Source organism: Euleptes europaea, chromosome 4, assembly GCF_029931775.1.
Source record: "Euleptes europaea isolate rEulEur1 chromosome 4, rEulEur1.hap1, whole genome shotgun sequence".
Classification (NCBI taxonomy): domain Eukaryota; kingdom Metazoa; phylum Chordata; class Lepidosauria; order Squamata; family Sphaerodactylidae; genus Euleptes; species Euleptes europaea.
Genome location: NC_079315.1, coordinates 104,318,187 through 104,342,474, shown reverse-complemented (window position 1 = coordinate 104,342,474; position 24,288 = coordinate 104,318,187). Strand labels below are relative to the sequence as shown.

The following is a 24,288-nucleotide window of genomic DNA, read 5'->3' as shown; positions in this document are numbered from 1 at the left end:
GTGAAAGCTGGACAATGAAGAAAGCTGATAGGAAGAAAATAGATTCCTTTGAAATGTGGTGTTGGAGGAAAGTGTTGCGGATTCCGTGGACTGCCAAAAAAACAAATCAGTGGGTTATAGATCAAATCAAGCCTGAACTGACCCTAGAAGCTAAAATGACTAAACTGAGGCTGTCGTATTTTGGTCACGTCATGAGACGACAAGAGTCACTGGAAGAGACCGTCATGCTAGGAAAAGTTGAGGGCAGCAGGAAAAGAGGAAGACCCAACAAGAGATGGATTGACTCAATAAAGGAAGCCACAGCCTTCAGTTTGCAAGATCTGAGCAAGGCTGTCAAAGACAGGACATTTTGGAGGACTTTCATTCATAGGGCCGCCATGAGTCGGAAGCGACTTGACGGCACTTAACACACACACAATGGGCCATGAATGCAAGGTCTTTATTCAGCCCAGGTCAATGCATTGCCTTTAGTTGGAATATCCACTGCAATTCAGCAGTTTCTCTTTCCAAGCTCACTTTGAAATTCCTTTGTAAGAGAACTGCTGCTCTTAAATCTGCAACAGGATGAAAAAATATTAGGGAAAACCCGACAGTAGGGAACCCTACAAGCGCAGGCGAGGCAGGGACCCCCCGAGGCTCCCGGAGGGGGCGGAGCGCGGACCCCGCCGGGGAGGCGGAGGGGCGGTCCGTGCGGCCGGCTCCTTCCCTCCGCGCCAGGCAGCGCCGGCGCGCTCCGCAGGGGGCGAGAGCGGGCTGCTCGAGGACGGCTGTGCGGGTCCGGGGCCGGCTCCGACCCCCCGGGGCAGGGGGAGCCGCTCTCGCGCCGCCCGGCCGCGCGTCCCTCCCGGGGAGCCTCCCGATCCCCTCCCGGGCCGGTCTCCGCCCCTTGGCGCGCGCGCCCAGGCCGGCCGTGCGCGTCCTTCTCGGTGCCAGCCCCGCTCGGCTGGCCGGTGCCCGGCTCCTCGCCGCCCTCTTTCCGGAGCGGATCGCGCGCGCCCTTGAACTTGCCCAAACTTTGCTCCGCGGCGGTGGCCGGGGCGCGCCGAGGAGCCCGATGGATGTACCCCCCCGCCGCCCCTGCCGGCTGGCTTGGCTCCTCCTGGCTTGTTGCGCCGGGCCCTTCGCGGCCGCCAGGAGGAACATCCCGCGGAGTCAAGGTAAGGGGGGTGGGTGGGTATATGGGTGTGTGTGTGTGGGGGTAGGGGGCGGCCCCCGCTTGTCCTGGGAGCGTGGCTGGCGACCTGGCCTTCAGCCCTCCCCTCTAGGGCATTTGCCCTAGAGGGGAGCAAAGTTTCTATGGGGGGTGGGGGAGAGAAGAGGAACTTCAAACCAAAGCCGTCGGGTCCCACCCATCCCCCGGAGCCCCGTTTCGCATGGACGTGCTTGGAGGGGTAAGGCCGCACCCCCCTGTGGGGCTTCCACCCCTGCTGGCTCAATCTTAGCTTTGTGAACACAGGGAGGTGCCTTCTGCTGAATCAGACCCTGGGTCCAGCGAAGTCAGTACGGTCTACTCTATTCGCATCACCTACTCGCCTGGACCCTTTAACTGGAGATGCTGGGGATTGAACTTGGGACCTTCTGTGTGCCAAGCAGATGCTCTGCCACCGAGCCACAGCCCCGTTCCATGGCTCTCCAGGGTCTCAGGCAGGGGTCTTTCACATCACCTCCTTGCCTAGTCCCTTTAACTGGAGATGCCGGGGATTGAACCTGGGACCTTCTGCTTGCCAGGCAGAGGTTGTTCCGCTGAGCTATGGCCCTTCTCCAGTGCAGAATCCCCCCCTTTGCCTTTCATACATGGGAGGTTTTGGGTTGGATTTGCTGCTCTTTAGGCGAACATTTTCCCCATCCGAATTCTCAGAACTCTGCGTGGGGACTTATTGTTGAGTTTGGAGGATTTGGATGGGAAAAATGTGCATCTAGAGAGTGGCAAATCCAAGGCAAATCCTCCCGTGCAAGCTCCCGAAGAGCAGTTAGACGCGCAGGCGGATCCCATGTGATCTCAATTACTGGGCTCTTGGAAGAAAGGGGGGGGAAGCATTACCCTCTCTTTAAAACATCCCTTATTGAATCCACACTGTCCAAAACAGACTTCGGTTTCCTGTTGGGAGGAGAACAATCGGACGACTCTTCTAACCCCCCAGAAATTCCATCCTGACCAGCCCCAGTTTAATGTGCACACAGTAAATTGCAAAAAAAAAAGGGGGGGTCAGAAATTGTAGGAAGGGATGTATCTTCAGCTATTGTTCCTTCCTTCATTTCTGGTCCCTGTCCCAAAGAAAGTATTTTTTATGGTTTCAGCTAAATTATTGTTGTTGTTATTTATTATTAGCTAAGGCATTGGTTGGCAAATGTGTATTCATGATTGTTATAGAAAAATATGACTTTAATTCAGAGTTTACACAGAGCTTTGAGAAAGGGAATAAATCTGGCAGTCTTCAAAATAATATTTTGCTCAGAGCATAACCAGCAGATCTGACATCTCCTCCTCCCCACCACCAGAGCGTTTTTTCCTTTAACAGGTAGGCAGAATTCCCTCCAGTGCCGTTTCTCCCCAAGCTGGAAAAAAGTTTAACCTGTTGAATTTCTGCCTGCTGTACAGCAGTTAAAGGCAAGGGAGCTAAGCCAGAAAAAAAAGGTGCGGGCTCTGAAAGAATAGTCGCCATGAAAAGCGTACGCCTGAGGCTTAACGCAGTGGACCCGGTCCTTTCACTGCCCAGCTCCTGAGCAGAACCTGCTAATGCTCAGTAGTAAGTGGGTTGTAGTCAGTTATTTAAAGTTTCCCCATTTAATTCAGTGGAGGCACGGGTGTGCTTATTGTTGCGAGCATCTCTACTGGGCGTCTCTCTTATGGAGAATTAATATTTTATTGGTTCACGGGACTTCCATTGGAAAAATCAACCCCCCCCTTTCCCCGCAGTTCTGCCATTAAAGACTCGCTCATTGTACCCGCTCGGCTGTTATTTGACTGCAGGCGGCTTGACTGCGGAGGCTTTCCGAGTAACGTGAACACTCGGGCGGGTTGCCTGCTGTTCTGTTTCATTCACTTCAAACAGGAGAGCTGATGCCTGTGTGCTCTCCAATGTAGTACTACGTTCTCCGGCTTCTTACGGTACCCAATGCCGGGGTGTTAATTGGATAAGGCCTCTGATGGAATTAACCAATCGGTGCCTCTTTCTGCAGCTCCTGGCAGAAAACGGGGAAAAGCAGGGCCAAACTCCGATTTCGGCATTAACAGAAACGCTGTCGGGCTTGAGAAGCCATCGTTGGGTTGGAAAGGGGTGTCGCAGCTCGCTTGGTCCGAGGCAGACCCCTCTAGACTTTTAAAGCTTAAGCCAAGGTGAGCTGATGGCGTACACCCCTTTCCAACCCAACTGTTCGGTATGGTTTGGAGCGGCTCGGTTTAAACACAGATTTTGGCGTTAACAGAAACGCTGTCGGTCTTGAGGAGCCGTCATTGGGTTGGAAAGGGGTGTCGCGGCTCACTTGGTCCAAGGTAGCCCCCGCTAGACTTCTTAAGCTTTAAGCCGAGATGAGCTGATTGTGTGCAATCTGCTGGAGGAATTGGCGTTCTGTACGGTTTAGAGCGGCTCCGGGTTGTCCTTTCAGGCGCCGGCACCGCCTCACTATCGCAACTACTTACTCATGCTGCATCTGTCCTGTTGAATCAAATAGTGAATTTCAGCCTCGTTCCGTTAAGCTGGTCTTAAAAAAAATAAATCTTTAGAGAAAGAGGCAGATTTTACGACTCGCTTAGGTCTGTCACTGACCTGTTTTTGTAGTTGAGAATTGTTTCGTGATACTTGCTTACCTGTGTATGGTTGTTAACTAGGCCTCATTTCAGCTTGTCCTTCTATCAGTGCCACTAGGAAATAGCAGATCTCCCCTTTCTTTATGATGGTAGAAAAAAGCAAGAGCCCAGTAGCACCTTAAAGACTAACAAAATTTCTTAAAGACTAACAAAAGCTTTCGTGAGCTACAACTCACTTCTTCAGACACTGGGAGCACTTTCCACAGCCACCAATGGGAGATGTGTGCATCCATGATTTTCAAACCAAGTTCTGGGAAACCCTGGAAAATGATATTGGATATCTCCCTCAGCAGTAAGATTTCCCAAAAGACAGCTGGTCCACCTGTATTGGCCTTCTCTTGCAATGTGCTGCCACATTGCATGTGTTCTAAGCTATGCACGTAGATCGCATGGGATCACGAGGCTCGTCACATCATGCCTGTGCTCCCTGTGAATCGTTCGGGGCCTAAAACGTTTCCCCAAATGTCCGTGATGCTCATCACTCCCATAGCAGAAGCTTGAGGGGCTCCTCTACAGGGGAAGTCCAAGAGCAGGTTTTCTGCTTCTCCCATACTAAGAAGCTCCTGTGATAGATGTATGGTACACAACTGTTAAGTCATGTAACAAGGAATGTTCCATTAAGAGAAACCCTGCTTCCTAACATCTAGTGGTTATATTAAGGCAAAGGTAGCAGATGACGTAGAATGACTCCTGGCAAAAAGAAGCTGCAGTTCATCATTGCTTCGGTTACTTAGAACTGGGATGCTGGTGAGCCATTCTTAAGGAAGCAATATGATAAGCAATTAAGCATTTTCTGTTTTGTGGTAACGATAGTTTTCAAATGCCATTACTGCCTTGCTCGTTGTACTGTCACATGAGAATATGTTCTTAAAAGTCTAGTCCATAAACCCAGACATCTATGTTTAATTTTATTATTCATTTATACCACAATGGGGACCTAAAGTGGTTTACATCGTTCTTCTGTTTTATCCTTAACAGCAGCCCTGCGAGAGAGGTTTCGGTGGGAATATGTGGCTGGCCCAAGATCACCCAGTAAGCATCCATGGCAGAGTCGGATTCGAACCTGAGTTTCCCAGATCCTAGTCTGACATTCCAACTGCTACACCACACTGGCTGCTTCACATTTTAATTTCCTCGGGACAGTCTCATAGCGCAAATATACTGTATTTGCTCCAAAAGAAGACAACCCCACATGTAAGACGATGCCACTAAGATAAAGGTTATACCCCAAAGATTTTTATGACTGTGCATAATGTGACTGCAAGAGTTGAATGGCCTAGGCTAATCCAATCTTGTTAGATCTGGGAAGCTAAGTAGGGTTGGCCCTCGTTAGTATTTGGATGTGAGACCACCAGGGAAGTCCTGGTCACTATGTAGAAGCAGGTAATAGCCAGCGTGGTCTAGTGGTTAAGAGCGGCGGACTCTAATCTGGAGAATCAGGTATGATCCCCCACTCCTATATATGAAGCCTGCTGAGTGACTTTGGGCCAGTCACAGTTCTTTCAGCCCCACCTACCTCACAAGGTCCCTGTTGGAGGGGGGAAGGGAAGGTGATTGTAAGCCGCTTTGAGACTCCTTAAGGTAGAGAAAAGTGGGGTATAAAAACCAACACTACTTCTTCAAACCACTTTTGAATGTCTCTTGCCTTGAAGACCCCAAGGGGTCTCCATAAGTCAACTGCAACTTGATGGCACTTTCTACCATAACTGTGACTTGTATTCATATTTTAAGGCACCCCCTATTTTTCTTGATGGGGAACCCCCCCTAGTTTTCCTTACAGGTAAGTAGGGCTATTATTCTTGCTATTCAGAATGCTTGAACCCTCATCGGCTCAGCACGCAGCCTGCCCACTGGTGACAAGCAGGGAGCAATCCCTCATTGAGCCATTTGTCTTACTATAGGGCCAAACCCTGTCTGTCGGGCACGCCCCACCCACAAGGCATTGCTGTTGCTTGGCAGGGCATCCTGCACACCTCTCCTCCCTAGAAGACCCCCACTGCAGCTGCCCTTGCTGGGCAGGTGCCCGAGGCTAGTGTTGCCAGGTCACCCCTCTTCTACAGTGGGAGGTCTTTGGAGCAAATCTGGGGTGGGGATCGCGCACGTGCCAGCACGATTATGTCCCTTCCAGTTTACACCCAGAAGAAGAAGAAGAGTTGGTTTTTATATGCTGACTTTCTCTACCACTTAAGGGAGACTCAAATGGCTTACAATCACCTTCCCTTCCTCTCCCTGCAGTGGATGCCCTTTGAGGTAGGTGGGGCTGAGAGAGCCCAAGGTCACCCAGCTGGCTTTGTGTGTAGGACTGGGGAAACAAATCCAGTTCACCAGATTAGCCTCCGCCGCTCATGTGGAGGAGTGGGGAATCAAACCTGGTTCTCCAGATTAGAGTCCACTGCTCCAAGTGTGCCACATCATGACGGGCTGCTTTACCACTCTACCACACTAGCATTTTAGGGGTTTGAGTGGTAAAGCAACCCATCACGATGCGGTGTTTCCGGGTGTAAACCGGAAGTGATGTAATCATGTCATGTGTGCGCGCGATCCCTGCTCCTGAGCCGGCCGATAGATTGGCGGACAATCCAAGCGACCTGGCAACCTACCTGAGGCTGATCACAGGAAGTTGGGAAGATACGAGGTTCATCCCACTGGCAGTCGCAGGAGTCCAGCACAGTGTGGCCACCTGTTGAACCTGCCTGCTGCAAAGCTTGTGGCATCCCTAATTGTCACATAGTGAGAATATGTTCTAAAGATGTGTGCATCCTTACATGGCAAGCAGTGTGCGCCAAGGGCCTGGGGGACAGGTCCTCATTTCCCCAAGTTCTTCGCCATCACTCAGCTGTGCTTCCAGGCAACAGCTAAGTTGACTGTTGGATTCCCTCTGAATGCCTGCTGATGTGCTTTCAGGACTATTCCCCCCCTCTTTTCTTTCGTGTGAGTTGTCTTGGTTGCTAGGCATGCAAATAGAGCCAAGACTACGGTAGGTAGGGATTGGTGTCGTGGCTGCCGATGTCACAAGAACAAGGATGACGTTTCTTAAACAGTTGTGCGCTGTGATATTCACTTACATGATTTCTATAAAGAGAGGGTTTGGGGTGGGGGGACTGTGAATAGGCAATTGCAGGTTTTCCAAACGTTCTTTTCTTCCTATCAGCCTTCTCACAAGACATCTTCCTTCATTAACAGTGTGGTTTAGGATGAAAAGAAGGGAAAAAGAATGATTTACAGACCTGAGGAATGTGATTGCCAATATTATATGTTTATCCGACTGGGATCCCTAATAAGTAACATTTTGTTCAGTTGTTTGCATATTTTGATGCTTTATGCTAAATTTTCCATTGAAAATAATATTGAAGGGGGCTTGCATCACTGAAAAATATCAGCCCAGCAAATGCTATGAAACTTAACATAGCACTGGTTCTTGTAGGTTATCCGGGCTGTGTAACCGTGGTCTTGGAATTTTCTTTCCTGACGTTTCGCCAGCAAAACGCAGCATACAAACAAGGATAAAAGAACATGAAAGATACTGCAGACTTGGCCAACCTGAGAAATCAGCAGTGGCTGAACATGGACTGACACAAACAGGACACAGGGTCTTATTCCAAGACACTGAAAGACTGGACAATTCTACCAACTATTTTGTCAGATTGCACAGAGAAGCCATTGAAATTCACAAACATCAGCACAACTTTAACAGAAAAGAGGAGAGTTTAAGAATGAATAAGGCTTGGCTTCCTGCCCTGAAACACCTCCAGACAAAGACAACATCCAACAATAGCCATACAGATTAGTTTTGGATTACACACATTAACAGATCACTTCAGGATACAATGGTTCCATATTAACATACCATACCCTCACTAGCACATTATCTTGATACTTACAGGACAATACTTTTGCAGGACAATACTCAGCTCAAACCCAACCCCTTTCTGACTATATATTACTCTTTCTACACCCTTGACACTGAGAGACACTGTCCTTCAGTGTTACTACTCTGAAGATGCCTGCCACAGTTGCTGGCGAAACGTCAGGAAAGAAAATTCCAAGACCACGGTTACACAGCCCGGATAACCTACAAGAACCAATGAACTCTGACCGTGAAAGCCTTCGACAATATTTTTAACATAGCACATTTATAACAAACTAGAAAGGAGAAACCTAAAAAGAACAGCCAGCAGCACTTTAACCCACAAACTGTGACTAGCCCAAGGTCACCCTTGGGCTAGCCCAAGGCTTCATGTGTAGGAGTAGGGAAACCAACCCGGTTCACCAGATTAGAGTCCGCCGTTCATGTGGAGGAGTGGGGAATCAAACCCGGTTCACCAGATTAGAGTCCGCCGTTCATGTGGAGGAGTGGGGAATCAAACCCGGTTCTCCAGATTAGAGTCTGCTGTTCATGTGGCGGAGTGGGGAATCAAACCCGGATCTCCAGATTAGAGTCCACCGCACTTAACCACTATACCACACTGGCTCTCTCTGGTGGCCTAGTAGGGATACATGTGTTCTGGACATACTTGGAAACACTTGTGTTTCATATTATTGCTTCTGAAGTCCTAGGTCTGAATGGCTTTTAAAGCCAAGTTCCAGAACACTGAGATCTGGAAAACCCTGGCTCAACTTCAATACTACATCATCACTACACCAACACTACATGAGTGGTGGAGGCTAATCTGGTGAACTGGATTTGTTTCCCCACTCCTACAAATGAAGCCAGCTGGGTGCCCTTGGGCTAGTCATACTCTCTCAGCCCCACCTACCTCACAGGGTGTCTGTTGTGGGGAGGGGAAGGGAAGGTGATTGATTGTAAGCCGTTTTGAGTCTTCCTTAAGCAGTAGAGAAAGTCAGCATATAAAAACCAACTTTTCTTCTACTTCACTTGCACAATGTGTGAATTCCAATTGGCATACAGACTTTCCAATCTGTATTCCAGCATAGGTTTTTGTGGACTTCCATCAAGTGCATGAGTGGATCCTCAGTTTCTAGATATATGTATATGTTTTATCTACTTATGTATGCATGGGGGAGTGGGAGATGTGATCGTCAGGGCCAAAGGTCCATGAAAAAGAAGATGTCCAGAGTTTGACACTGTCATGTAAAATTAATCATGCTCATTGTCTGCCAGTCTGCACTGGATGAAATGCATATGCTCTGGTTTAAGTGGCCCGTAATTTTGGGTGACTGCAGGAATTGAACCTTGGAGCATCTGGGATGTTAACACAATGAGGATTTTCATGTCAAATGAATGAGAGCAGCCAGAAGGGAGCAGACAGTAGCTCCATTAAAGCAAACTGATGGGTCTTTCATGGAACGGCACTTTTGTAAACTTTCTTGGGGCTCTTGAAAAGGGGCGCTTTAAAAACCATAAAAGGCCCCCTCAGAATCTGGGCTGCTTTTGATCTGCTGTGGATCCCCTGCTGACGTCAATTGAGACTTTGCATGTGGATCAAGGGCAGTGTTTGGTGCCTGAAATATTGACGCAGTCGAAGGCCAGATTCCGAGCACCCTCGGCCCCCTTCCCCCATTTTGGGCGAATGGATATAAATTGAAATAATACATGTACTCGCAAATTACACCCAGGGGATGCTCACAGCTTTAAGTCACCAGGCTCAGGGTATGCTGCTCTGGAGACATCTCTTTTGCAAGCAGGTTACATGAATTACAATTCTTATTGTTATATAATTCCACTAATGTATAGCAATTCAGGTTACATGAATTACAATTCTTATTGTTATATAATTTCGCTAATGTATAGTAAACATATCAGTCAATGCATAGTTATACTATACATTTTCTAAATTTAATGATATGTGCTTTAACCCAATATGTGCTTTAGCCTATTAAAATAGTTATATTAAAATACCATGTAGTATCCATATAATATAATTTTAAACAATTATAACTAAACTGCCAACCTACAACAATAAGCAGGCCTATGCCCACAATATCACGCACAATAAATAGTTTTAATCAATATACTACTGTAACATTTCATATAATCTTATACATCTTAGGTTACTCTAAAAAAACCTTTAAAAATTCCTTTTAATTAAGTAGGGAAATCGGGTAAGATCGAATGGAATGGCTGGTAGGGTCCAGCACAATCCAAAGTGGAGTTCCACCCTTCCATGCCCTTAGATTTCAATGGACTTCTATGTGTGTTAATTGCCGTCGTTACTTCTGATTTACGGCAACCCTATGAATTAATATCTTCCAAATTTTGGATTGTCTCATCATAGGGTTTTTGAGGTAAGAGGTGGTCAGAAGGGGTATACTGTTGCCTTCTTCTGTGCAGTACTAACCAGGTTAGCTGAAGTGGCACTGCTGTTGTCTATGAAGATCCTCTGCCAATGTCACCTTTCACTACTGCTGCTTCCCAGTTAGCTACCTTTCAAGGATTCCTCTACCCCCATCACCATCGGAATTGTCTTCTCTCTTCTGCTGATGTGACTGTTGATCCATGAAGGGGGTGGATGCATATTAGTCTGGTGTCTCAGCTGGGACCAATCCTCCTTGAGTAACTCTGCTAGGACTTTAGCCTCTTGATAGAATCTAGGCCCCTTATGGTATTGAAGAAGAAGTGTTGGTTTTTATATGCTGACTTTGGCTGAAAACGCATGGTCCCGTTACCCAATTTCTTCCCTGCTTCACCCAGGATCAAATCTTCGTGAATGGACAGTACCTTATTTACTCTTGGCTCAGCCCTGTTTGTAAGCAGAATGAACCTGCCTTTTCCTGGCAGCCAACCAGGGGAAGCACAGATGACTGGCTTCTCTCACAGCCAATCACGAAGCAGTGTGAGAACAGGCAAGGATTCAAGTGCTTCCTGCTTCTTGCTACCTGGGAGCTCTTTTGGAGAAAAAGAAAGGCTTTTTTTAAAACGAGGCTTAGATTTCTCCCCCCTGCCCTTCTTTCAGATTGCTCAGTTTTTTGTTTTTTGTTCATAAAATGCTTTTACAAGCGGGGTGGGAAAAGCCTTCATTAGTCAATTCGAAAGGACCAATTACCAGGAGCTGGGGTGGGGAGGGCTTACTTGGCAGGAACAACACGGAACCCGCTTTTTCTGTTTACAATTCAGTGGTTCCCAACCTTTTTTTGACCAGGGACCATTAGGACTTTTTTGTTCGGTGCAGGGACCCCAAGGTTCAAAATAAAAATTCCGAGAATTTGAAAATAAACTTTAATCATAACTGTTAAACATTAAACTTAGAGTAATATTTGAATATATTTTTATAATTGAGAACTTTTAATTGAAAATATTAATTTATTATGGGTTTATAACTTTGTTTCGCGGACCTTAATTTAGTTCTCGTGGACCCCTGGGGGTCCGAGGACCCCCGGTTGGGAACCAGTGGTTTACATGGATCCATTTGACACAGTTTTGTCCCTGCTCATTCCAGGTAATGCGTACAGATTCTCCTCCAGCCCTGATTACTTTGATCCTGGTTGAAACAGGGAATAAAGTGGGCTAGGCGACCATGTGTTTTTGACCTTTCTCTACCACTTAAGGAAGAATCAAACCGGCTTAAAACCACCTTCCCTTCCCCACAACAGACTCCCTGTGAGGTAGGTGGTGCTGAGAGAGCTCTAAGAGAGCTGTGACTAGCCCAAGGTCACCCAGCTGGCTTCATGTGTATTGCTCTCAGTTTCGCTGACACACTCAAACCCCACTAGCAGATTAATGTGTGCAAGTGTGTAGAAGGGTGTAACTGTGCTTAGGATGATGCTAGTCATACAGTTACACTTGTTAAGGAACTATTTTGGGCTGCAGCATCCTGTTGAAAGTAAACTTGGCAGCAAACCCTTGCCCAACTGAATACGTCAAAACAGCCAGGGAATTCCAATGACCCCGAAGAAGTCCGCCAAGAAAAGGAAGGCGCTGGCATTTGGAAGGAGTGTTAGGAAAGACAGTGTTGTGAAGTGGTTAGGGGATGTGGAAAACCCAGGTTTGCAGCCCCGCTCTGCCATGTGAGCTTGCTGAGTGACCTAGAGCCAGTCACACCCTCTCAGCCTAAGTTGCCTCACAGGTTTGTTGTGACGATAAAATTGGGGAGAAAAGAATGATGTAAGCCTTGTTGGGTCCCCATGGGGGGGGGAAATGAAGGGAATGAATAATAATTATGGTCAGTTGTTGTAGGGGGCAAGTAGTGGGGTGGCTTATGCATCGTGCAGTGCCCTTTGAGCTCCTTTGGGCACATGGCTGCCCATTGGTGGAGATAGAAGACTGGATTAGCCCTAGGTAAGGTTGCCAACCTCCAGGTACTATCTGGAGATCTCCTGCTATTCCAACTGATCTCCAGCCGATAGAGATCAGTTCACCTGGAGAAAATGACTGCTTAGGCAATTGAACTCTATGGCATTGACGTCCCTCCCCTCCCCAAACCCCACCCTCCTCAGGCTCCGCCACCAAACTCTCCTGCTGGTGGCGAAGAGGGACCTGGCAACCCTAGCCGTGGTGCAGAAGGGCAGTACTTATGCTCTTACGTTTGGCATTCTCGCCGTCACTGATGAAGGTTTTAGGAATGGCTGCGACGTTTTCTCATCCTTCTGCTGCCTGCACCAAGGAAAACAACATCTGCCAAGCCTGTCAAGGCCACATCTTGAATAGCCACTTTGAATTCCAGTTTGTCTGCAAGATTACTCCAGCATAAGGGGTTTATAAGGTGACAGCTCTGCTCCAGAAGTGAGGAGACGCTCCGACTAATTGACCCCAACACGTTTTATCTGATTGATCCAGTTCCCCAAACCTTATTTCTAGTCTAGGTGTTATTATTTTTCCCTTCATATTTTGCTCCCTGGCATAACTTGCTTGCAAAGGTCAAATCCGTCATTACGTTCCCCCCCCTCTCAATAATTTGATGAAATTGTCGTTTAAAAGTTATTTTGAGCTGAGTCATAGCTTTGGTTGTTTGCCGTTGTGCGAACTGCACAGTTGGAGCCTTAATGCTTAAGAACAGGCCGAGGGTAAGCTTTTATTGGACAGATGGCTAATTTTACTAGCCTGACCTCAAGGATCTAGTTCCGTGATCCCTGGTTAGCTCAATTGCTGCCACTAAGAACTGGGATAAATGGAAGAGACGGCATTTGTGAATTAAATGGCCATTAGCTTACTCTAATTAAAGGAGGGGGGAAGAGAAGAACAAAAAACATGGGAAAACATGGGCAAGAGGAGGCACACTTCTAAAAGCCGACTTCTAGATTTCTATGTAATTCTGTTACTTCCAAGGCTTGTGCACACACACACACAATCTCCTTTATTGGCATAAAATCGAAACACGGGGTGACTACATAGTAACAGAATTGTTGCAGTTGAGCATTACTGACAAGGTTAGAACATAGACATATAAAAGGATGCGAAAATTAATTTTAAAAAACCCTCTAATTAACTTGCTGGCGAACATTCAGAGCAAATCTCAGAAATTGTGCCACTTTCTCCAGTGTTAACAGGAGAGTGATTGTTCAATAAAAGAAAGAGCATCAAGAAAGGAGAATTTGACTGTCAAAATAGGGGCCAAAAATTTGCTGCGAATTTCTGCATAAAATCTACAGTGGAATAAGACATGTACAATTGATTCAATGCAGTTGTTACCACAGGGGCAAAGTCTGTCTGACCTTCCAAGGCTTGTAGTATGCAAGACGGTTGAATAGGTGACAAAATTGGGGGAGGGCAGATGGAGATCCATTGGTGTCCAGTGTTAAATGTGGTACATTTTTATTGAAGCAGAGGTTTAGGGGGCAAGACTGGAGATATCCTGTCAGTGCCACCTCTCTGCCACATAGGGTTGCCAGCTCCGGGTTGGGAAACACCTGGAGGTTTTTGGGGCGGAGCCTGAGGAGGGTGGGGTTTGGGGGAGGGGAGGGACTTCAATGCCACAGAGCCCAATGGCCAAAGCGGCCGTTTTCTCCAGGGGAACCGATCTCTTTCGGCCAGGATTCAGGTGTTAAAGGACTCGCAGCCAGCCATGTGCCCAGGTGCGCTTGTGATGCTGGCTGGGCATGCATTCTGTGTGCGGAGGTGAATTTGCACAAGTCAGATTAGCCAGCTTTGAATGCAGGCCAAGTTTGCTCATCTGACCGTCACAGTACAGCCGTCAAAGCTCTGAGGCAATTACGGAACGAAGCGCCTGTGCATGCTGTTACGTTGTCAAGTTGCTTTTGAACGCCTTTGGGAAATAAATAAGTATTATACGAATGCTAAGTAGCAGTATTATAAAAACAGGTAGTGAATGTTGGGGCTTAGTTAATGTATCCCCCTGTATTCCCCCCGCTCCCCCAGTTGTGACTGATGAGAGTGGTATGCGGCACTCACACAATTGTCTGGCTAAAGGCACTCAGTTTGCACAGGGCTGGGGAACGGCTTTTGGCTGAGGCGTCGGAGGGCTATTGACAGAGTACGCCGCCTTAGTAAAATAAAGCTGCTTGAATGTTATGACAGGTAGGGTTAGTCATGATTCTTCACTGTAGTTGGAAGGAGCAGGTCAGAGCAAACAACAGGACAAAAGAGCGGTTGCATTCCCTCCCTTTGACCCTTCCTCGTTCCTTTCCCTGCTTTGGCGGTAGGCTGGTCTCCAGGTAGGTGACCCACAAACCGACCCAGAAGTTGCTGCCAACAGCAGACTTACAGATGGAGTTGCCACATCCCTCTTCGCCACCAGCAGGAGGTTTTTGGGGCAGAGCCTGAGGAGGGCAGGGTTTGGGGCAGGGGAGGGACTTCAATGCCATAGGGTCCAATTGCCCAAGCGGCCATTTTCTCCTGGTGAACTGATCTCTGTCAGCTGGAGATCAGTTGTAACAGCAGGAGATCTCCAGCTAGTACCTGGAGGCTGGCAACAGTCCTAAGTAGGCCCACTCAGAGCCCTACTCAGGTTTATTCAGTGGGGCTTACTCTCAAGAAAGTGTTCTTAAGGTTGCATTGTTTAAGTCTGTTTAATTTTTGTTATATAGGCCTTTTATGCAGGTGTTGTTTACATCTCAGTCACCCTCCCAACTACTTCGGGGCTTTGTTTTCATTATGCACGTCTTTTTCGACCTTTAGAAGTCACTTCGCTGTCTCCCCACATTTTCCCTGCGTTTTCTGGATGTTGTTTCTGGGTGCATCCAGAAAATGTGAGGGAATTGCGGGGGGAGAGCGAAGTGACTTCTAAAGGTTGGGAAAGATGTGCGTAATGAAAACAAAGCCCCAAATTAGTTTTGGGTGATCACGACGGAAACAACCCCTGCATAAAAGGCATTAGTCAGCAGTCCTAAGACGTTCCTAAGAACAAGTCTCAAATAGATAACTGGCAACCATGCAAAAGGTTAGGATAGAACATCCCTTCCTGATACGCTTTTAAAAAAAATTATTTCTAGGGGATTTTTACATGGGTGAAGCATTAAGAATGTGACATCTCCGCCGCCGCACCCTGAAGCAGTATAGTCTGTTCTGTCACCTTTGAATTCTACCAACACATTCTGCTTCATTAATAGGGTTGCCAACTTCCAGGTACTAGCTGGAGATCCCCTGCTATTACAACTGATCTCCAGCCAATAGAGATCAGTTCCCCTGGAGAAAATGGCCGCTTTGGCAATTGGACTCTGTGATATTGAAGTCCCTCCCCTCCCCAAACCCCGCCCTCCCCAGATTCTGCCCCCAAAACATCCCGCCGGTGGCGAAGAGGGACCTGGCAACCCTATTCATGAATTGACTAGGCTGGAATGGAGGACTGGGAATGGGAGTCCTCCGCCCTCCCTGATATATTTTAGTTAAACCTGTGAGTTTAACTAAATAGATAAAGATTTGTTTGTACTATTTAAAGAAATGTTTGTGGTATTTCAGAAAGTTAGCGTGGAACATATGTTCAGCCACCAACATTTGTGTCATAAAAATGGCATGAACTCATGAAGCAGCTTTCAGATTATAATTTTTATTTCAATACATAAACATAGACATACATAAAAAACAAACAAGATATATACATACATATACATAAGACTTCTGCTTTCAGTTGCAAAGGATATATCTGTAATAACAAAATTATTGCTAGCTCTCTAGTTACCTTGTATACTCTACATCTTACTTATTGTCTTTATTGTCACCATAAGTTATCTACTTTATTATTCTTAAATTCTTATTCTTTTAATTTTCAAACCCATATATCATCAAGTCATTTTTTTCTGATTTCCGTATGGAGTCCATCAGAGGATTCCAGTTTTCGATGAGTTTGTTTAGATTCTTTCCCCTAATTAACACAGTTTTGCCATCTCTGCTAATTCTAGTAGCTTCATCAGCCATTCTTCTAAACTGGGTATCGCTGAGTTCTTCCTTTTTGTGCATATAATAATCTTGCTGCTGAAATCATATACAGAAACAAAGTTCCGTATTCTTTTTCAAACTGTTTGTCCACGAGACCTAAAAGGTATATCTCTGGTTTCATTTTAAAGTTAACTTTTAAAATCTTCTGAATTTCCAAATGTATTGGTGTCCAATTTTTTTTAGCATGTGTTCAAGTCCACCGTAGATGATAAAAGGACCCTTCATGAGTCTGACACTTCCAACACTTATTTGAAACATGAAGCAGCTTTCTATGAGCTCTGTATACATGACCCATCCATGTGTTGCCTAAACCCATGGAGAGGGAGAGCGGGCATGAGCAGGCCCTGTCTTTGCCTCCACGTGGTCGCCGGCTTGTGAGCATGGTGGCTGCATGTGAAGGAAGTGCCCGTGCATGAACTCCCTTCGCATGATTGCCAACATTCAGAAAGCAGCACCCCTGCTCGCATGGACAGAACCTATGCATGGATACTTCCTCAACTTGTTTGTTCAGTGCAAATGACCGGGTAACTGTGCATAAGAACATAAGAAAAGCCATGCTGGATCATACCAAGGTCCATCAAGTCCAGCAGTCTGTGCACAGTGGCCAACCAGGTGGCTCTAGGAAACCCACAAATAAGACTACTGCAGCAGCAGCACCATCCTGCCTGTGTTCCACAGAACCTAATATAATAGGCATGCTCCTCTGATCCTGGAGAGAATAGATATGCCTTCCATCTGGTGTCTTCCATCTGTTTGCCTAGCTGGGTTGTTGTATGTTAGAGGCGCCTAGGTAAATTAGTATAATGATTATGATTTTATAGGGCTATTTTAAAATGTTTTAATGCTTTTATTGATTAATATGACTTTTATATTCTGTAAGCCGCTCTGAGCCTGGCTTTGGCCAGGAAGAGCGGGGTAACAAATGGAAATAATGAATTAAATAAATAAACGTAACGTGACTAGTACCCATTTTGACTAGTAGCCATGAATAGCCCTCTCCTCCATAAACATGTCCACTCCCCTCTTAAAGCCTTCCAAGTTGGCAGCCACCAGCACATCCTGGGGGCAGGGATTTCCACAGTTTAACTATGCGTTGTGTGCAGAGGTGGAGGATGGGGCAAACACACTTGTGCGTGGAATGGTCATGTGTAGAGGGCTACTACGACACACCATTGGTCTAAGTAGTACATACTTTGACTGGCAGTGGCTTTCAGGATCTCAGGCAGAGGTGGCATTACCTAACTACTTGATCCTTTCAACTGGAGAAAGGATTGAACTGGGGACCTCCTGCGTGCAAAGCAGACCCCCTACCGCTGAGCCACAGCCCCTCCCATGAGCATGAAGTCCTCCAAGGTACTTTTTATCGTGGCTATTCTCAGCCACTGCGGTGTCTCCGCTCTGCTACTCCTCCGGCTCAGTTTCCACCTTCCTTGCTGTGATAACTAGCACGTGCCGTCCTGGCCCTGTGTAATCAATGAGATTGCATGGTGTCATCTCTGAGGTCTCCCATTACCATTAGTCTGAATGAGACAGGGCAGAGGAGGAGGCTGATCCTTCCCTGTCTGTGAACCTTGAGCCCCCTTCCTGGTCTCAGTTTTAATAATGTAGGTCAGAAAAACCCTACACAGAACTGCTGACTGTTCGAATAGACTCCCTGCCTGTCTGTGTGTGCAGTCTCTGGTAGTATATTCATAGCTTGGTACAATGGTGAGTATCTGCCAGCTCTAGCATTTCAACACACTCTATAGTGTGACCAAGGGTGGATTGTCAGGCTGTGCTGGTTCAGGCTGTTTGGTGCTTAGTTTCTCCAGTTGTCCTTCCTGCCTGTATTCTCTCTAATTTCAGAGGTGTGTCACTCGACCCTCTTCCTTTCTCCCCAAAAGTAAGATCCAAGTTTGAGATGGAGGGAACAGGAGGCAGCCACTTCCCCCCTCTAAAGTGGCTTATGTGCAAATAAAGAGAGCCAGCGCGGTGTAGTGGTTAAGAGCGGTGGTTTGGAGACGTGCACTTTAATCTGGAGAACCAGGTTTGATTCCCCACTTCTCCACATGAACAGCGAACTCTAATCTGGTGAACCAGGTTGGTTTCCCCGCTGCTCCACATGAAGCCAGCTGGGTGACCTTGGGCTAGTCACAGCTCTCTTAGAATTCTGTCAGCCCCACCCACCTCACAGGGTGTCTGTTGTGGGGAGGGGAAGGGAAGGTGGTTGTAAGCCGGTTTGATTCTCCCTTAAGTGGTAGAGAAAGTCAGCATTTAAAAACTAACTCTTCTCCTCCTTCTTCTCCCCCTCCTCCTCCTCCTTCCAAAATTTCAATTGCAAACTAATTTAAAAAAAACAATAATAAAAAACAAGGAAATATAATAAAACCAACTATAATTAATGGACAAAACCCAAAACAGGATACCATATAAATATCCACCGGAAAGCAGCAGGATCATTCCACATCTAAATAACAGTTCTTGATAAATTCTAATTTAGCAGTTCCATGCTGGAGTCTACCTTCAAAGGTCTTTTGTTGAAGAATGGTGACTTGCAGGTTAGCAGCAGAGTATCCGGGGAGACTCAGATATTGTTCTCAATACAGCCATTTTTTAAATGTCAGATTTGTGTCTATTTATTCTTTTGCACAGAGACTGCCCTGTGTAGGCGGAAGAAGGGAATTGTTAACAGATGATGGTATATATCATGTTGGATGATGACCAGCCCCGGATGGCATAGCTAATGCCAGACCCTGTAATACTTTTACCTAAGGGCTCAACTCGATGATATGTGTGACACAAGTCGGATCGGGGGGCCCTTCCCCAACCTGACTCCCACCACACACAATACCGGGGAACTAACTTTCACTAGCACTGCAGGGCTGGATTTGGTTGGTGAGCATAGTGTAGTGGGGAGGGGCTCCAGCCTTCCCTGCTGCCCCATTTCCCAAAGTGGAAACAGCCATGTGGGGAGGGCTGTTTGACCCGCTTTGGGGCTTCATGCGCATTGACTGCCGCACATGGTGCCCCACACTGGGATCTAACAGGGCACCCCTGTGGCTGTTTCAACTCTGGAAAATAATGCATGAGGTAAAGCTGGAACACCCCCTCCCCCTCCAGCAAGAATCAGCATGGTGTAGCGGTTAAGAGCGGTGGTTTGGAGTGGTGGACTCTGATCTGGAGAACCGGGTTTGATTCCCCACTCCTCCACATGAGCGGAGGAGGCTAATCTGGTGAACTGGATTGGTTTCCCCACTCCTGCATATGAAGCCAGCTGGGTGAGCTTGGGCTAGTCACACTCTCTCAGCCTCACCTACCTTACAGGGATGGCTGTTGTGAAGAGAAGGTGATTGTAAGCCGTTTTGATTCTCCCTTAAGTGGTAGAGAAAGTCGGCATATAAAAACCAACCTCTTCTTCTTCTTCCTCCACACTTGTGAACTTAATCCAGCCCTGCAGTACTTAGGAACAGTGTCATCTGTGCCTGATGTTGCGTGCACCAGTAGTCGGGTTAAAGGATCCCCAACCTGATTTGGGCCACATGTGTTGTCTAGGTGAGCCTTTAGCGGGTATGGGGGCAGCATTAGGAGGATGTGGCCCCATCTCCTGCCTACGTGCCCTCAGCATAAACTGTGAATAGAACCTATGTGCTTACACAATAACTGCATAAGTTCCGCACATGTCTCTTTTTGCAGGATTCTTGAGCTCACAAATAAAATCTATGCATATGCAGGTTGTACACCCATAGCATAGCAACCATTCACCAGTTATGCTGAATGTGCATGAGCATAGCCAGTGAGGCTGATTCTGCTCACCTTGTACACATTTTCATGCCACGCAGATGTATCATGCACAGTACTTTCTGTCCATGTGCTGTTCTCAGCAAGTTGCCCAAAATGATTGTAGAGTTCATCCACATCTGAAAACGTGCAACACACTTTGCTCACTGTGGCTGCAATCCTAAGCACACTTAGTAGGAGGAAGTCTTGCTGAAATCTATGGAATTTCCTTCTAAGTACACATGCTTATGTTTGCGTTGCAACTTCATGCAATGTACACCAAAGAACAAACTCTGCCAAGGTTTCATGTGGACTGTCTGTGCAACTTTTAGCACTGGCTTCCAGACTTTAAAATTGGGAGACAGTATTCTCTGGGGAATTTTCTCCTTGTGTTCTCCGTGTATAAGTGTTACAGCACTAAATGTTTGACTCCTCCACTTACCTGCTCTCCATTTAATTTTTTCTTTACCTTTTTTCATCAGAAAAAAGGGTACTTCCCCCCTCCCTCCCAAGTTGGCGGTATCTTTTAAGAGTGGCTGAAAACATTTCAAACACAGCAATTCCCCTCATTTGCAGCAAGACTGAAGAAGGCTAAGCCCCAAGAGAGTCAGTCTGCAGTCAAAAGCAATTTAAATCCCACCTACACAATGCCAAAAACTATTGGCGTTGTGGGTGGGTGTGGGGAGAAACCTCATGTTGATTCCATCCTGTGAAAGACTATTTTTCAATATGCTGGAGGAGATTCAGTTGTAGGTAACGCTCCGCTTCAGCCTTGCTGCTGACTGTAGTTAAAATCAAAAGGGTACCTTATCTTCACTTGACAGCGGAAAAGGAACGGTAGTATCACTGGAAACAAGCAAGCGGAAAGGCGGAGTTTCAGGCTCACATTCCAAAATTGATTCAGCAGGGTAAAGTCATGTTGGTCTGTAGTAGACCCATTTCAGTCTGTGTTCAGGCCAGGATTTGGAACAGAGACTGCTTCGGTCGCCTTGGCTGATGACCTCTGTCGAGGACTAGACAGGGGGAATGTGACCTTGCTCGGCCTGCTGGATCTCTCAGCGGCCTTCAGTACTATTGACCATAGTTAGGGTTGCCAACCTCCAGGTACTAGCTGGAGATCTGCTATTACAACTAATCTCCACCTGATAGAGAGCAGTTCACCTGGAGAAAATGGCCATTTTGGCATTTGGGCTCTATGGCGTTGAAGTCCTTCCCCTCCCCAAACCCTGCCCTCCTCAGGCTCTGCCCCCAAAACCTCTCGCTGGTGGCGAAAAGGGACCTGGCAACCCTAACCATAGTATCCTACTGAGCTGCCTCTCAGTGCTAGGATTAAGGGGCATAGTGTTATAGTGGTTTGAGTCCTATTTGGGGGGGGGGAGGTTAGTCACAGAAAGTAGTGTTGGGGGCTTCCTGCTCTGCCCCATGGGCATTGGCCATAAAAATGTCAGATGTCAAAGGTGTGGGGAGGAGAGTTGGTCAGTGATGGATCCCCTGCTTTGCATGCAAACAATTCCAGCACCCACATCTGGCATCACCAGTTAAAGGATTTCAGAAGAAAAAGAAGAGTTGGTTTTTATATGCTGACTTTCTCTACCTTTGAAGGAGAATCAAGCCAGCTTACAATCTCCTTCCCTTCCTCTCCCCACAACAGACACCTTGTTTGCAGCCTAGTCACAGTTCTCTTAGAGCTCTCTCAGCCCCACCTGTTGTGGGGAAGGGAAGGTGATTGTAAGCCGGTTTGATTCTCCCTTAAGTTGTAGAGAAAGTTGGCATATAAAAACCAACTCTTCTTGTGAGGTGAGTTCAGAGAACGGTTACTAGCCCAAGGTCACCCAGCTGGCTTCATGTGTTGGAGTGGGGAAACCAACCCACTTCACCAGATTAACGTCCGCCACTCTTGTGGAGGAGAGGGGAATCAAACCTGGTTCTCCAGATTAGGGTCCACCACTATTAACCACTATACTACGCTGGCAGATGCTGAGAGAGAAGTGTTTTTCCTGGCAGATCTGCTGGAGAGCTGCTGGTGATCGAATGGTCTGACTCCGTGTAAACCAGCTTAATATATTCAACAACCATCTTCCTTGCGGTGGGGGGGGGGGCACGGCGGCACAGTAAATAAATAAAAAGAAGAAGCAGACACTGAAATGAATGTAATAATTTGTTTTAGCCTTTGCACTTATTTTAAATCCATTTCAACCTGCTTTTAAGCACCACTTTACCCTCCTGACTATTAAAAGAAAACGTACTCAGGCATCATAAAACAAGCGGGTGAGAGAAAGCCGAGACAGCAAGAAGTGTTTCATCCCACTCCGTCGCTTTTTTAATACTGATAGACAAAGTGAGTTAATGCAGGAATTGCAGCTGGAAAAGGTCACGCCGAAGAGAGCGTGTTAAAACGAGTCCCATTTCAGTAATGAGATCTGACTTTGAAAGGTCTTGGGGGGTCAGGAGTAAAAAGGTAGCCAAACTATTGGGTTATTTTTTCCCCCTCTCCCCTTCCCCCAATAACTTCTTTTGCTCAGACTCTTGCTAGTGTATGCAGTTCAATTTTGTTACCCCCGAGAAACAAGTGATGGAGAAAGAAATCTATTTCTGAAGCTGGTGACAATAAAGGGAGGGGGGTTATTGTAAAAATAAGACGCCACAAATTCAGCATTCTAAAATTAAACTCCAAGATCAAAAACCCTTATGGGTCCGATTCGAAGCCTCTTGATGACTGCCAGGCGCATTTTGAACATTTATTTTTAGTCGCGTTTGAAATGCATTATGGATGAGGGAAAAGAGGAAGTCAAGCGCAATTTAAAAGAGGGCAAAATGAAACGACGGCTGTCAGGAATCTGGGTATATCAATAAGTGGAAGAGACCCAAGTTCCCCAAAGACTTGAATATTTCTATCTTATTTCCACCGTGCCTTCATATAATTGCCACCGGTGGTTGACGCTTAATATTCATAACGCTTCTTCACTTCAGCATTGTGTTCACCCGCCTTTTCCCCATATTCGCTCCTATTCTCATCGGGCTGTTTGCTGAAGTCGCGCAAACGTTACATTTGCCATGTGTAAAAATCATTGCCGTTATAATAATGAGGCTTAATAGTACCGTAATTGTGTGTGCAGGCAGCGGAGAGGGAAGAGGGTCCCTGAGGAGGAGTTTTAACTGGATTCCAGTCCTCCTTCCAGCTCATTGACAGTTTTCTTCACGCACAATACTGAATTGTTGAAAACACCACCGGGTACAGTAAAGACAATGCAAACTGTATTAAGGTGTTCAAGGAGGACTGAGCATCAGAGATAGTGGACATAAGGTAGACCTTCGGTATTAACATGCATGCCTCTCGGGCATTGAGAGCCAGTGCGGTGTAGTGGTTTAGAGTGTTGGGCTGGTATCTGGGAGACCTGGGTTCGAATTCCCATTTGTGGCATGGAAGCTTGCTGGGTGACCTTGGGCCGGTCACACACTCTCAGGCTAACTTACCTCACAGGTTTGTTGCGAGGATAAAATGGGAGAAAGGCAGGGTACAGATGAATTAAATAAATAAATAGTCGTTAGAAGGGGATTACAGTTCTGCAAGAAAAGTCATAGCCTTTCCAGACAGTTTTTTCCTTCAAAGCCATTAAACTCAAGGGGTAGCCTTGGTCTAATCATAGAATCATAGAGTTGGAAGGTACCACCAGGGCCGTCAAGTCCAACCCCCTGCATAATGCAGGAAATTCACAACTACCTCTCCCCTCCACACCCCTAGTGACCAGAAGATGGCCAAGATGCCCTCCCTCTCATCATCTGCCTAAGGTCACAGAAAAAGCATTGCTGACAGATGGCCATATAACCTCTTCTTAAAAACCTCCAGGGAAAGAGATCTTACCACCTCCCGAGGAAGCCTGTTCCACTGAGGAACCGCTCTAACTGTTAGAAAATTCTTCCTAATGTCTAGACGGAAACTCTTTTGATTTAATTTCAACCTGTTGGTTCTGGTCCGACCTTGAGCAACAGAAAACAACTCAGCACCATCCTCTATATGACAGCCCTTGAAGTACTTGAAAATGGTTATCATATCCCCTCTCAGTCTTCTCCTCTTTAGGCTAAACATACCCAGCTCCTTCAACCTTTCCTCATAGGACTTGGTCTCCAGACCCCTCACCATCTTTGTTGCCCTTCTCTGGACACGTTCCAGTTTGTCTACATCTTTCTTAAATTGTGGTGCCAAAACTGAACACAGTACTCTAGGTGAGGTCTAACCAGAGCAGAGTAAAGTGATACCATCACTTTGTGTGATCTGGACACTATACTTCTGTTGATGCAGCCCAAGACTGCGTTTGCCTTTTTAGTTACAGCATCACACTGCTGACTCATGTTCAGTGTTTGGTCTACTAAGACCCCAAGACCCTTTTCACACACACTACTGCTCAAACAAGTCTCCCCCATCCTATAATTATGC

The 24,288-nt window shown here is 46.7% G+C and overlaps 1 protein-coding gene across 2 annotated transcripts in view; it reads left to right on the top strand.

The window, feature by feature from the left end:
• Positions 1-1,076: 1,076 nt before the first annotated feature.
• EGFLAM (EGF like, fibronectin type III and laminin G domains) overlaps positions 1,077-24,288 on the top strand; it is a 133,481-nt gene continuing 110,269 nt past the window's right edge. For both annotated transcript variants that reach the window (XM_056848263.1, XM_056848262.1), the window contains exon 1: positions 1,077-1,157. The gene's annotated coding sequence lies outside the window, so the exon portion shown is untranslated. The remainder of the gene's footprint in view (positions 1,158-24,288) is intronic.